At 38.4% G+C, this 16,111-nt stretch overlaps 1 protein-coding gene across 7 annotated transcripts in view; it reads left to right on the forward strand.

Moving 5' to 3' along the window:
* The window catches only part of Pam (peptidylglycine alpha-amidating monooxygenase), a 283,282-nt gene that overhangs the window by 179,250 nt on the left and 87,921 nt on the right, over nucleotides 1–16,111 (forward strand). The window lies entirely within an intron of this gene.

The following is a 16,111-nucleotide window of genomic DNA, read 5'->3' on the forward strand; positions in this document are numbered from 1 at the left end:
GGCTGACACACTTCCTCCAGAATTCTGTACTATGATATGTCTAATAACTGACCAGATACATTTTCTTCTTCAAACACAGTTGATTTCTATCCAGTAACAATTTCTAGAAGTGGGTATCTGTCTGTACCTATGAAATACACTCTAGAACAGTGGTTCTCAACTCTCCTAATGCTGGGACTCTTTAATACAGTTCCTCATGTTGTGATGACCCCCAACCATAAAGTAATTTTCGTTGCTACTTCATAATTGTAATTTTGCTACTGTTATGAATTGAAATGTAAATATCTGATATTCAGGATATCTGATATGCGACACCTATGAAAGGCCATGTGACCCAAAGAGGTCGCAACCCACAGGCTGAGAACCACTGCTCCAGAGCTCTGCCTGAGAGGTCCCCATGTGATGGCGAGACGCCATAGATTCTCAGCCCTCAGAACTGGAGCACTGTATTATCTTCCTCGAGAAAAGTATATTGAAAGGAATAGTTTTATGTAGGTGAAAACTTTTGATTAGACATATGATCAATTAAGCGAGAACCCACGGACCAATATACAAACCTAACATACAGATAAAATGTGTGTTATTAAAAAATAAAATAAAACTCCAGTTATAACAAAATAGTTTTTCATCTCGTAAATTGTCAGCAACTGGGATTGCTGAGACAAGGCTTTGCTGAAAGCAGAGGAATAATGTTTGTGTTGGAGGAACGAAGCCAGAGACAGTTTGCTCTGGAATGCTGCATCTGGCATTAGACGAGCAAGCAGCTTCTGATGATGCCTGTGAAACACTGATGGAAGTCTTGCTTTGGAAATGGCAAGCAGGCTGTCCCTGAGTCCCACCGCCAGACCAGCTCCGCACACCGACACATACACAATCCAGATTCCTTGTCCCTCTGTGAGACACTGAAATTTGCTGTCAACATAATTCCTCATAGATTTTTCTAGAACTCCTGACAGAGGCTGACTGCATTCCTGGGAGATTTAAATGGATGATAGGCACTGATGTTTGAAAAACATAACACATTCATAGTTTGATTGCTCACTGATGACTCGTTTGTAATTTGTGTTAATATTAAGGTAATAATATACTGATACTTTAATATATAAGCATATAATTATTCTTACTGTAAGAGACAGAGGAGAAATTTTATTTTGTGACTTTTCTCCCTTCTAGACTAGTTTTTCCAAATGAAGCTATATAAAAGGTAGAAAGACAGCTAGCATTACTATTCAGAGAGCTCACTGTAACATAAAATAGTATATCTGATATACTATTACTCTAATAGAAAAGTGTAAAGAATAATTCACATAATTCATTCAGTGCCAGTAGATACTATCTTGGCCCTTAAGTGTCTCATGGTACAGAACATTAGGTAAGCACATGGGAGAGTATCAAATCTCATTGAAATAGTAAAACAGACATTTTATATTTATTGAATTGGGGATGGATAGGAATTGAATTATAAAACTCAAGACTACCAGACTTGGGTAAGCCTGGTACAGTATGAGAGGCTTTATAAATTAATATATTGTTTTGAAAAGCAATTTTTCCTTTTCATAAAAATTTATCACTTAATAATAAAAGTTTTCTAAAGACTTTGTTTTTAAAACGAGCTACATAGTCGCAGTTGTGTATCATTAAAACTGTTAAGATGAAAAAAATAGACAATTAGCAAAACAAAAGTAAACAGAAACATTTAAACAGACTATATATACTTAGGTATGCTTGTGTGTGTAGGAAGATGGTAAGGCAGAAAGGAAAAAGGAAAGAGCTAATGATCAAGAAAGAGATGTGTCATCATTTCCTTTTAAAATGATATCCGTGTCTTTATGATACCGTTTTCATTCAAAAACATTTCATTGGGTTACTCCCTAAGTATCTGCCAGTGAGTGCGCTCACACCAGCTGATAACAGGTTCCTGTATGAATGGATGGGCTCAGGCCTGCATGAATTCCTGGAGGAGTTATTTATGTTGCAACAGGTTCTGTGCAGAATTCTTACTTCTCTTCATAAACAGTTAAAGAGGAGAAAACAGCATCATCTATTTATTAAAATGCACTAATTATGTGCGTTATGTGTGCGTAGTTGTGCACAGAAGTACATGAACATGTGCAATGTTTTGATATCAGTGTCAGTGAAGATTTGAACTTTATGACTTAAAAACTAGGGATGATATTTTATATATTTAAGCTGCAAATTAAGAAGAGTGTGGCACTCTTAGGAAATTTCTGTTTCCTAATGAAAAGTAGGGAGAAATTTGGCTTAAGCAAGTAAGCATTCTCTTCCATTTACAGAATGGACTTTTTAAAAAACAAACCTCCCACCATGATGGTTAAAGAACCTCATTAAACTTGTGGGACTGTGATTGACAGTCAGAGAACATAACCCACAGCCAGAAACTCTTGAACTGTGATCTCTAGAAGCAGGAAAAACATGGGGTTTTTTGAGATTGTATGAAAGGCTCGTTTGCTTTGTTTTGTAAATTGTGCCAAATGTGAAGCTGTCAGAGCTTCATCAAAAATCATTTGGCTTTTTAAGTGCCAGCCACAGGCAGGCCTGTGCCATGGCAGGGTGCTGCCCTTCCTGGCAGCCAGAGTTGACTCTAGCGGTAATGCAGACACAGAGGGATTGCATGCACAGGAAGTCATAGGTGAGCGTGCCATTTATGGAGGCTGCAGAGAGGCAGAAGCATCCAATCCAGATCAACCCAGGGTGAAGAGGTGTGGTCTGGAGGAGGAGGCTTCTGAGGTGGAACCTGAGCCAGGTTCTGAAAGCTAAGCTAGAGCTTCCAGATGGGAGGTCCGGGAGGGAAGATCATTCCAGACAAAGGCAAAAATCCTGTACAGATGTGTGAGAGTGAAACAGGCCCCCGTGCACGGCAAACTCCTGGTATTCTGACATTGCCAGAGAAAGAAGAAGTGGCAAGCAATTAGAAAAGATGTTTTGGAGAGCAATGACCCTGGTAAGACTTGGATCTGAGAGCACTTCCTCCAGAGATATTCGAATCATAGTCTCAGTTTGTAGTGCTGGCCAGTTTCATGCTTGAGCGTGCAGAAAAGCTACTAACCCTGTAAGCTGGTGGCCAGAGGAAGCCAGGATGGGGGATTGGGAAAGCCAGAATGATTTATTAAATGTACACTGATTAATTATTCACAAATTAAATTTCAAGGGAAACTGCATATAGTCTAATTGAAAATGATAGCCTTTTATAGGTAATAGCATGGCTCAGAGTTTAATGACTCTAAATCCAGACAGCCTAATAATGGCACATGCTAGTTTTATTACCTTTACCCAGTATGTGGGCAACTCTTTGCCCTCTTCATCTACAAAATGGGACCAGACAGCTCACACAGAGTTCTCTGATGAGGGTTCACTAAATATTAGCTGCATTCATTGCCGTCCATATAAACAAGCAAATACTCCTAAGTGAATCTTTTGTCATAACTGTCTGTACTGTAAAAGGGATGTTTGCTATTTTTCAAGGGTCTTAGAGTTTAGACACAGAGCATGTATGTTCATGTTCATCAGTGTTATAAGAAGTGCTCTAGTTATATGTTTCCTGTTCGCTGAGCAGTTTTTATTATCTACAGTCCAACTGCACAAAAAGCAAAGACCTACCCCCTTGTCCTTAGGGAAATGAGAACAGTAGCAATAGGGATTCCATCTCTCCTTCTCCTCATGTGATGGTTAATATTGTCAACTGGACAGGATAGAATCATCTAGGAGACATGCCTCTGGGCTAGGCCTTTAGACGATTTCTCCATTGCATTAATTGAGGTGGGAACACCCACCTTAACTGTGTACATAACATTCCATTCTGTGGGTTTGGGTCTTAGACTGAATGAAAAAAGAGAAAGCTAAGCCAGAGTATTCCTCATTCTCTCATTCCTGACTGAAGACAGTGTGACCAGCTGCCTCACTGTCCTGCTCCTGTGACCTGTGCCCCGCCCCATTAAGGGACTGTACCCTTGAACTGTGAGCCCAGATATCCCTTCCTTCCTTCCTTCCTTTCTTCCTTCCTTTCTTCCTTCCTTCCTTCCTTCCTTCCTTACATTTCCTTTTGTTATAGCAACAGAATGGGTAGCTAATGCATTCCACAAAACATATGCTTTTTTTTTCAACAAAGTCTTGTTCTGAAAAGATAATTCTCCTGAGATTTTTTTTTTCTCAGAGTTAGGTATTATCTTCTACAAGTTTTTCGCCTAGGGGAATTTTACGAAAACTGCCTTCTCATTTCGGGGGTTTCCTAGCATTGGTTACTAGTCTCGAACAATAAGTTGCTTCTCAGGTTGGAAGTGTCTTGGACTCACCACCTGAAGTTAGAACAGCCTGAGAATAAAAGTCAAGAGTCTCCTCTCACATGCAGAACCCTATTTTCTAGCTTAGCAAAATTTCCAAGACATCAAAATCATCTCTTATCATTAAGCTCCTGCTAGGGTAAAAAGACCCCAGTACACATAGACACTAACACATGTCAATCAGTGTCGTAAGTAGTGTTCTGGTTATGTGACATTTCCTGTTTCCATACTATCCTCATCATCACAACCCTGAAAATAAATCTGCATTTCCTACGTTTCAGCATGTTCCTGAGAGCGTAGATGTATTCATTTTCCTGAGAGTGAGTTAATACTTATATCCTAAATTAAGTAAAGTAAACCTAGAAATCTTATTTTTTTAACTTGATGTGAACTCAAGAATAATTTAATTTCTAAATTTCTGAATTACATTAGTAAAATCAGGTCATAAAATTTTAGTACAAGCCCTTTGGGAATGGTCATTTTTAAATAGCAACGTTTTCCAGAAAGCTAAGGTCTCGGTCCATTAAGTAGTATAAAACATTTTAGATAAGGGCTACAGAGATGGTTCAGCAGTTAGGAGCCCAGGCTGTTCTTGCAGATACCCATAGATCAGTTCCCAGCACCCACATCAGGCAGTTATCACTGCCTGTAACTCTAGCTCCGACTTTCACAGGCACCTGTTTCATGTGCACATCCACACACAGAGAAGCACACATATAAACATAATTAAAATAATAAAACTTCTAAGTAAAAAGTTGGCCAGAAGTCATCACAAAATATATGTTGTGTCTATGAAGTTGTTAGAAGTGATGTGTTACATACGTGTTATGTAAGTGCCAACATGAAGCAGATGGGCAATAAATGCTAATCCAAAATCTCCTTATGCCCTTCTCACATTGCTCCATGATTCTGGTGTATCACACTAAACACTAATTATTGTTCTATGGTAGTACATAGGCTTTTGCCATGTAACTGGGCATATTACCCACATCTATCTGCTTTTCTGAATTCTCTGTAGCTTCATTTGTTGTCCAGCTACCACATTAAGCTTATTTTGTTTCAAATAATGTATTACATGGAGGCAAAGGTAAAAAGAAAAGTCTGTCCTCATGTAATGTCCTGTCAAATAGAAGTGCATGCAAATGAAAGAATACCCATAATAATGTAAGCAAGTAAACAAGGGGACTGAAAAACTGACATGACCATGCCTGCTTTAATTTTTAAAAAATATGATGTATCTGTGCATGGGTAGACACATATGATTGCAGGTGCCTTTGGATGCCAGAAGAGAGTATCAGGTCCCCGGGATCTGAAGTTACACGAAGCTTGTGAGGCTCCCAACATCCTGGGAACCAAACTCCAGTCTTCAGCAAGAGCAGCATGTGCTGTTATGCACTCAGCCATCTCTCTAAGCCCCAGTCCTATGTATGGTAGATGCTTTTTAACCTGCAAGACTGATTTTCTATAACAGTCCTTCTCCCATATTCTAATTTTGTGCTTTAGATTTGGACTCCTGGCACCCCGGTTTCATTTTATTTAATTTCTCTGTGAATGCACAGTTAACTGGGTGGGAACCTTTGCAGGGAGCTGTTTGTATAAAATGTGGCAACAAGAATGTCTGGATTTCTCCTTGCTCTCCAGCTTTATTCTTCCCTGCCAATAGTCCATCTAGGTGTGGTTTCTCCTTCTCTTAGTTTCAGACAATTGCATGTTCCTAATCATACGGTCAGCAGGCCCACACAGGCATATACACACACAGGATGCTGTTTTGCTGCACTGAAGGAGCAGAGCAAGCATGTGGGAATGGTAGGAACGGCAGCATGAAGTGAAACGGGATTTTAGTGGAATTGTCATTCCACTGGTTGCAGCCTTCTCCAGCTCTTACAAGGCTGCAGCCACAGGGGTATTGGGGGAAAGCTTTGAAATTGTGAGCCCAGGGGAAAAAAAAAATCCCTTGCTAATGCATTTTTGAACAAGATAGAGCAGAGATCAGTGGCAGGGCAGCTGCACTTAAAATGATTGCATTCCAGCGTAAAGCAGACTCTTCACTTGAATGTGTGTGAGTGCTCCCAACTCTCTGATGTCTAAGTGCCAGGTTGGTGGGAAACTGGATCAAAGATTGCTCTCCATTGATTCCTTTGCTCCCCCCACCCCCGGTCTCTACACACAGCTTCCACCTGTATATGCTTTCCTGAAGTATACACCAAGCCTGTTTTTACTCATTCCTCTCCAAAGTGAGTGCTGCTGTGGGCCCTAGTATTTAAACTGGGTCCTTTTAGATCATTTTTAATTACTTAACTTATTTTACAATCTCCTTTGGAGGCTGGTAAAATCATGTAGCAGGTAAGTTTAATGCCTGGGACCCACATGGTGGAAGAAGAAAAGTGACTCCTACAGATTATCCTCTGCATGATGAGCCAGTACACACACACACACACACACACACACACACACACACACACACACACACACGATGGAGTGGGTAGGATGGGAGAGGAAAAGAAAGAGAGAGAAAATCTTTGGCATTGCAGTTTAAAGACTATTCTGTCATGCAGGTGTGTGAAATTCTTGTCTCTGTTAGAGTTGTTTAAGTTTTTTTCTGCAGTGAATAATGTTAAGAAATATTTGAGGGTAGATATCTAGAAATGCTATTTTGAATCACTGAGTGTTTAAACCTTAAGAGATTCCATCAAATTATCCAACAAATCACTTTTTACAATTTACAATCCTCAATGAATAAGCAAACTCATTTCCTTATCTACACTAAGTATTTTAATGCTCCATTTTTATAGTGTTGTTTTTTTTTTTTAACGAAAGTACTATAATGTCTCATTAAAAGAATTAGAATGAACTGGAAGATCCTAATAGAGTCACCTCAAAAGTGCATAATCAAGCTCAAAGAGAATCTAATCTGAGGACTATTTACATAACACTCCTTTGTTGAGAATAAAAATTTGTGCATCATGCTAGACCTACTGGATGCTATACACAACCAGGCACAGCTGTGGTGCTCTGACATTGTCTTGCATGTTTACAAGAGCAAACAGGTAATACTCTGTTAAATATACAGCCATTGTTCTTTTTTTAAAGAAAGTAGTTAGTATTGATAATTTAACACCTTATTGTTGTTTTACTATTAGCGCTACATATTTACATCTGTTATGTCTGTGTGCTAGAAACACTCAAACCATTTTGCTCATTTCTTCTTAACTCTGTGTGTTCAGCGTTGTTGTGTTGGTGATGGGAAATCAGCCATACTGTAAACATTGACACCATGGAAACTGAAGAATTTTTCATGTCAATCTTTTATAATACTGGGGTTTACTTTTTACTTGTTTGTTTTGCTTTTTGCTTAGAGCAAGTAAAATACTGGAGAATAATACCTATGAAGATTATGACAAATGACTAAAATAAATAAAAAAAGGACTATTATTATAATATCCCTATTTCTAGGGACAGTAATGACTTTGTTATGCTTAAGGAGCAAATGCAGTTCCAAGATATATCTATATTAGTTCAATAAACAAAAGAAAAATCAGTCGATATTCTAGATGTACTACACATTGCCCACTTACAGCCACAGGTAAGCTATGAAAAACGTTTAGAAAAGCCAGTGAAAGAACTTGTGAGACTCAGTTGTCTCTATGGAATTTGCAATAAAGCATATCGTATATTTTATCAGTTTTTATAAGTTGTATGCTACATATTTTGCAAATAAAACCTACAGTAAATGTATATTCACATGTGCATATTTTGGGCATAGAGCTTATACATTATCAGTACACCAGGAGATCCAGGAAAATGACATTTTAACAAACTCTCCAGCTGATTTTTATGCGAATTAGACTTTAACAACAGGAGCTCAGATACTACTAGTAAAGAATGAAGTCAGGTCTTTTTCTTTCTTTTTTTTTTTTTTCTTACAATACAGGTGTGTCAAGGCAATCTCCTGGGTTTGGGGCATGAGCAGAATAATTTTCATTTACCAAAATATGTTTAATTAAATCTCAACTCTCTTAAGAAAAGAAGAACTTTGAAAGAAGGAAGTGCATTTAATTACTGTCTGGTTCTTCTCTCACTTTCCTTAGAAATTTGAATCTTAATTTATTTTTATTCTCAACGTTTACCCTCAATGTGAACTTTGGATTTCAGAATACTGTGAGAAAAGCCACTACAGGGCATATGTGACATTCATGGAGATCCCCCTCCTTGTTTTACACCCATGTACGGGGCACAGACATCCTGCTTTACACCTAATCAAGTCAAACATTTTGAAGCTTTATTTTTACTTTCTGTGTAAGCGTGAGTGCCTGCTTGTATGTATTTGCAGCAGGTGCATGACTGGTGAGCCCAAAAGAGAGCAACGGTTCCCTGAAAACTGTAGTGACAGGCAGTTGAGAGTCCCCCGTGTGGGTGCCGGGAACAGAACCCGGGTCCTGTGGAAGAACAACAAGTATTCTAAAACACCGAGCCATCTGTCCAGCCCCAAGGCAAGCCTTCTGAAGAACTGACCAAAATAAGTCATAACCCTCCACCTTTATGAAATAAATGAGTGACAGACGAGACATCAAGGAACCAGGACGTGAGCTCTAAGAAAGCAATGGTGGTCCAGAAGGTAACATTCTACCTGCTGAAAGACTCCTAGGTCTTTAGAGATGACCTGAGAGTGCTGTGTCCAAGTGGAAATTCACTTCTCTTCAGAAAAGAAAGCAGTTAAACCAAGTAGGTTTTGCGTGTTGTGGACTAATTCATTTTTAAAGCATTTTTTTTTTTAAATCGGAGACTGGGAACAGGTAATAGAATGAGGAGATAGAGTAGGAGGAATTACCCAGCCCAGCCCTTCCACCTCACAGCAATGAACATGAGTGTGAAAAGGTTAGGTTTGGCCCAGGGTATTATAGCTGCGTGTGCATGCTACTGAAACTGGAATAATTGAATTTGTGCCGTGCTTCTCGTTTTCGTGTGTGCCAGAGTTCGTGCCCTAACTATGTAAGGCAAGTGTTGGAACAGGCAGTGTTTCAAAGAGCCCTTTAAGCTGTAATTTCTTAGAGACCTGAACTCATGAACAACGTGGAAAATGAGTAAAGATCAGGATAGTTTAGTTCACTTCATTTGTGCCTTTTTTTTTTTTTTCTGAGCGTGGGATAATCTATTTCCCTTATCCTTCAGGTCATTTCTACATTAGGTTGTTTGATAATCCCACTAATTTCAGGAGACTCAAGATCAAATCTTCTTCCTGTTTTTCTGTGGCCTTCACTAAACACAAGCGGATTGATATGAGTCCTGTGAATGATTTAGGACTACCCAGTACCTCTGAAATGATCAAAATGAAGCCTATTATCCCGCAGTATTTTTTCTTGTTGCCAATGTCTCCTTAGAAATGTGAGCTCCGTGATTCACTACATCCCTGCATTTCAACTTCATTATGAAAGACTAAATGGTCCTTATTCATCTCACTCATTCCATTGGATAACTGCACTGTTTATTTTCAATACCTTTCAATGCACGTGTTTCATGGCCAGACGAAGGTTTTCATTCATGTAGTTATGTTTTCATTCATTTAGTTATGTAAAACACTGCAATACCATTGATTGTCTCAAAGACTGCGTTCTGAATGTAGTGCAGGAGGAATTCTAAGAAAAAGCAGTTTGGCATAGAACACTACAGTGTTTAATTTAAGAGATCTTTTTCTTAGGGGCAGGGCGAACCTTTCTGAATGCACTTTAGCTTTCCAAGCTTTATGGATTATGTGTGGTTTTGCTTGTTTTCAGAATGCCTATGTTTTGCCTACATTTATCCTATCGCAGCTTTTTTCTTATATATTTATAATTATTAATCCCATTTTTCTTCAGTCGTGTTGCCTTTAGTCATTTATTACCTGTATTTACTTAGTGTGATACACTATAGCATGCATGTGGTGGTCTGAGGACATCTTACAGAAGTTGCTTCTCTCCATGTGGGATCCAGAGATTGAAGGCAGGTCATGAGGCTTGGTGGCAGGTACCCTTGCTTATTGAATCCTCTCACTAGCCCCAAACACCCTCTTTTAAGGTGATCAAAACCTTGGAAATGATACCAATCACCTAATGGGTTCCATTTATATTGTTAGGAAATGGCATTTTGTTTTTAACCCTTCCTAGTAACTGTTTGGAAAGCCACTAGGAAGAGAAAAACTTACCTGTGGGTTGACTTGTGTAAAATTAGAGGATATGCTTCAGTTTCAAGAGCCCTGATCCATGCTTGCAGTGGTGACTGGGGTGTTCTTTCCACTGAGCACGCATGCTCTGACCAGCGTGTGATGCTGCACGTGGTCTTCTGTTTCCTTACCTACATTTTAAGCTTTCTTAGAAGAGAAGGAAGTCATCAGGGAGAAAGAAGCACAGGGTGCACTCACTCCATTTCCCATTTATGCTTAATTCCTTTATGCTACTAGTTAGTAAATCTGTTTCCCCTGTAAAAGCAAGAGAGTACCCTAAATAAATATGACAGTAAAACATGTGAGGACAGCAAACAGCAGTATCAAGAAATATCTACAGGGTGGTGTTTAAGGAAAATAAGCCCAAACCTTCCTCGGAAAACACCCTTCTGGCGGTTTCTGTCCTTGCACATTTCTCCATCATCTGAAGCTTTCAAGAACTTTTCTTCTTCTAAAGTTAAGTATGAATATGGGGAGAGCTTGTTGAGAGTTAGGGGGCCATGTGAGAAAGGAGACTGCTGTGTTCTGCCATTTGTAACTCTGTGAATTGTTATTAATCAGTCTTTAAAAAGCAAATTATTCAAGTCTGGTTGTTCTTTGTTTAAAAATTCCACCAGTAATTTTGTTCTGATCTTTTAAATTTTGAAGTCCTTTTATGGCTTTTGAAAATATAAAATTTCCTATTTTCAAAATAGAATGGGATGATTTTCTGACATTCCTTTATCATTCCTAACCATGTAGATTAAATAAAAGTGCAAGAACACATTGTTGCATGAAATAATTAAAAATTGCAAAGGGCAGGAAAGATATAGTTTCTTATACACTACTAGGGATGCCCCTAAGATGATTCAAAGCTTGAAAATAGAGCATTTGGTATGAAAAATATATTTAAAATTTTTTCAGTTTTATATTTCAAATCTTTTTTTTTTTTGTTTTTTGTTTTTTGTTTTTTTTGTCTTTTTTTTTTTTTTTTTTTTTTGGTTTTTCGAGACAGGATTTCTCTGTGTAGCTTTGCACCTTTCCTGGAACTCACTTGGTAGCCCAGGCTGGCCTCAAACTCACAGAGATCCGCCTGGCTCTGCCTCCCGAGTGCTGGGATTAAAGGCGTGCGCCACCACCGCCCAGCTTTATATTTCAAATCTTATGTAAAAGGAATTTCTTGATGCTATCTCTTCAAGTCACTTTTGAGTCTATGACCTATTTGATCTAGGTCCATCTGCCTGCTTTCTCTTAGCCTTTTCTCATGCTTTCTGGTCTCAGTGGAAAAGACAAATAATAATTGAGAAGATTCCAAAAGAAACTTATAATGCCATTTAAAAGATGAATATATGACACATAATAAAATAGCAATAAAGAAGTGAAAAGTGATTGATAGGACATTTGGGAGGGTCTGGAAGGGAAAGGAAAAAAATTATAGCCAAGAATCATTTAATGCTGTCCAACAAAAACCACTGAATCTAGAGAACAAGCTGGCTGTGAATATGTCTGGTATTAGCCACAGGATGTCTCCTTCAGTACAAATAAATGTTTAAATATGGGATTTGTACAATATAGAAATTTAAAATCTCATGCCCCAGGAAGGAGACAAAAACAGAGTTTTCTCTATCTTGACTCAAGTGCTGGCAGTGTGTGTGTGTGTATGTGTGTGTGTGTGTGTGTGTGTGTGTGTGTGTGTGTGTATGTGTGTGTGTGTGTAACTCTTGCATATGTACCATTTGATTTGAGTGTTTGTTTATTTGTTTATTATAGTTTAATAAGGAGTTTTTTAAAGGACATTTAAAATTTCATGACATTTTAAAATTGAATTTATCTAGCATTGGTAGGCTGTCTTCATTTTACTTCTGTGGATGGATGACTCAAACAGGTTCATAATTCCAAGAGAAAAAAAGAAGTGTAAATTGATATTTTTTTCTGCTGTGGATTCCTTTCTTGTTTGCAGTCCTAGAAGGTGATAACAGGGAGAGACTCTGACTGTAGTATAGCCACACGACCTCCAATCACCGCCATTGCAAGAGTAGGGTGGTGAGCTTTCCTGCCTCCCACTGGATCTCTTGGGAACACACAGGCCATCAATTCTAAAAGTTGTCTTCTTGAAGGTTGGATAAACGCATTTTCTCTTCCTTGCCCTGAGGCAAATGGAAGCTAATAATTTCTGTTCCCCGAGCAGCGAAGACAAAATCAAAAGGGGGCAAACTCACTGCGGTGGCCACTTCAAAGGGAATTCCTTTTTGAAGTTCATAGCTCTCGTTTATTTAGTGCTGAAGCTTGTCTGCTCAGCCTGCCTTCAGTGGCCTCAGGAGCCCTCCACACAGCCCGGACCACATGGTAACAGTGCCAGTGTTCCCGTCATACCTTACTGAGCAGGTACGTCTATGCCGTGACAACTGAAGGCTTCAGTGCCTTGTGAGGGGTTCTAGGGGGTGGTACTCTGAGAATGTGCTTTCAAGGATGCAGAAATTTTTCAGGAGAAATTTGATGACTCGGGTTATTGTTTTGAAGAAATAAAAAACTTAAAAACTAAAAAGTTAAAACGTAATGATATTCTCCTTCGTTAGATGATTACCTTTGTTTCCTGCGCAGTATTAAGAGTGTTTTTTTGTTTTGTTTTGTTGCTTTTTCATTATAAAACTGGGGTTCATTCAGATGCCTTTCCCCTGAGTAAGCAAGGGGACTGATCTTCTGCATTCTCCGTAGTTTTTCTCTCCTGTTGGCCTCTTGTGTCTGTGCCTAGGTCTCTGCAGCGGAATTTCAGTTGCACAGAAATAACCTCTATAATAGACCAGTACAAGGTAGCAGTACAAAAATACCTTTTTAAAAAATGGCCCTATTGGCAGCACTCTGTTCCAATGCCAAGTAAACTGGATGTGCTGAGTGTGTTAAGAGACCTCACCATTTTCCAAAGGAATTTTCATTTATGAAATCCCAAATAATCTCCTATTTCTGATAACCTTGGAAGCTACACTTTTGTCTCAGGAAATCTTCACCTGTCCCATTAATTCAACATTAGTAATTTAGAACAAAGAGCCATAAGATACAGATCAAGACAACATAACAGACTTAAAATATTTATGTATTGTTATTTGCACTCACTGTGACACCTTTGATTCATTTTTGTTTGTATGTTCAAGACAGAAAAGGATTCTTTATATTCAGAACCTTTTTGGGAGGGAAAAAGGAAGGGAGATTGGACATGATAGAGTTTGGAATTATTTGCTTTCTAACACAAGTCTTATTGTTAAAGACGTCACCTCTTTGTTTTTCTAACATTTGTTAATGGTCCTTGCCTTGTTTTTCCATAGCTCTTTAAGGAAAGTATCCATTATCCAAACTGTGGCTTAGGAGAGTAGAAAACGGATATGCTTCCTCACTTCTCTTCCCTTCCAAAGAGAGTGTAGGGAATTGAAATCTGTTGTACTGTCTTTCTGAAGGACTTTCTAATTAGTGGGATATAGTTTATAACAATACCCTGGCTCCCTAAGGATCTATGGTTGACCTATTCTTTTAGTGAAACAGGAAACAAGCAGGACGAGATGAGCTCATGGAAGGAGGGCTATCTCTAGAGAAAAAACCAGGAGAGGCCAACAGACTTCTAAGAACCTGAGATGGAATGGGATATTGTCATGCATTATTCTACATGCTTACTTTACTGCTTAGCTATGAATCCAAGCAGGAATTGCAAGCTATTATTAGAAAAGCGAGCTAAATAGTTTGGGATGGATAACCTCATATCCCATGCATTCACTTCCCATTAAGAATCCAGCTTCCTGCTTAAGTGGATGTCTTTAAGTACTACTGGCTACTTATCCATTCTAACTGGAGCCCTTTATCTTTGCTTTGGGATATTTCATTTTAAAAAATGCCTTTGAAATCTCTAAGAAGTAGAACTTCCTTTTGGAAATATGTTTATTAAACATTAACATTGGAGAATTAATTTGATACCCAAGTTTGTCACCAGTTACTTGAATTCCTTGAACAACATTCACTCTCTGAAGCATCTTTTTTCCCCTTTAAATAAAAGGCAAGAGTTGAAATTCATCTTCTCCAGGGTCTCTTTCAACTCTGAATTCTATGAGTCTATACAGTTGATAAAATACCTTGCTGTGGTTATCCATCTCTGGCTAGACATAGGAGAGTGATTTCTCATCAAAAGCAAGCTGGGAGCCTTATGAAGTGGTCACCCAGCTTTCATCATGCTCAAGATTCGATTCTGATGGAATGCTGATTTTGAGCCTCCCCTGGGCTCTGGAACTACTCTTTCTTCCATTGCTGGACCACATTTTAAGAGTGATGGCTTAACCATTAGCACTGTGGTGATGTCCTGGGCATTATTAAACTTGGTTATTGCATGTGTCCTTTTTAAAATTGTATTTCAACTTTTCCACTGCATTCACTATTACTAAAGCCTTTTATATGTACATCTAACATTAAAATAAAATATGACATAATGAACTATCCTCAGCGCCATCTGCTATCTAGTAAATGAGCCCTCCTCCCTATATTCTGAAATCCATTAGTGTACACTGGTTCCCTCAGTGAAAAAAAACCCACAAAATATTCCTTTACCATGAATGTCTTATATTCAGTTCTTTGTAAATATGGAGCACAATTAAAGATCAGGTATTAATCATTATATATCTTAGAGAGAAAAATAGAGAAGGGGAGAGAGAGAAACTTAAAGACCATCTCAATGAAGGGAATAATTCACTTTTACGTAAGAATACATGGAAATAACTCAAAAGAATGACATTCAAGACTATTGCATGAATCCTGGTTGAAATAATAAATTCAGCATCAGCAAAACTGGCCTCGATATATTTTGCAGATATGGGGTCTTATTGGACTGACTCATAGTCCAGAATCCAAAACACAGTTGGCCTCAGATTTAGTCAAGAGGAGTGTTGTATTAGTAAAAGTCAGTGGTCTTGAAACAGCACATTGACATATTGTGATCTTCAGAGTCTCATGGCTTCTAGTCCAGAAATTTCATTTTAACTGGACCATGGCCTTTTTCTTACCAAACTTTCTTCACTTCACTGATGACGGTTTCTGCCTAGTTAAAACTTTTCTGAGAACATCTGTATTCAATATCTTTAACAACAAATTTCAAGTGTAATTAAGATACATATTTATTTATTCTATGTGTATGTGTGTGTTCTTGAGTGTATGGATGTACACCACATGCATGCAAGAACCTGTGAAGGTAAGAAAGGGGCCTATGATTCCCTGGAACTGGAGTTACAGGAAGCTGTGAGCTGTCATGTGGGTACTGGGAATGGAACCCAGGTCATCTGTGTAAAAGTAGTAAGTGCTTTTAACTGCTGAACCATCTCCCCAGCCCTGAAATTCCTCTTTTAAGAGTTATCTCTTCCTTTTTTAATATCCACATCTTATTTTCTTATATTTCTTCCTGTAATAAGTTAGAGAAGTTGGGAATGCCTCTATTCCTTCTATCTAAAAAATTCCAGATTTATAACTTTGAAAATATATTTCCTCAAACTAAAGCATTTTTAGTGTACCTCTCCCCCCCCCAAAAAAAAAGGCAATAAAATGGGCTAGAAAGATGTCTTAGTGGTTAAGAGTACTTGCTGCTCTTCTATTGAAACCAGGTTCGATTGCT

The sequence above is a fragment of the Peromyscus eremicus genome, chromosome 13 (genome assembly GCF_949786415.1).
Source record: "Peromyscus eremicus chromosome 13, PerEre_H2_v1, whole genome shotgun sequence".
Lineage (NCBI taxonomy): Eukaryota > Metazoa > Chordata > Mammalia > Rodentia > Cricetidae > Peromyscus > Peromyscus eremicus.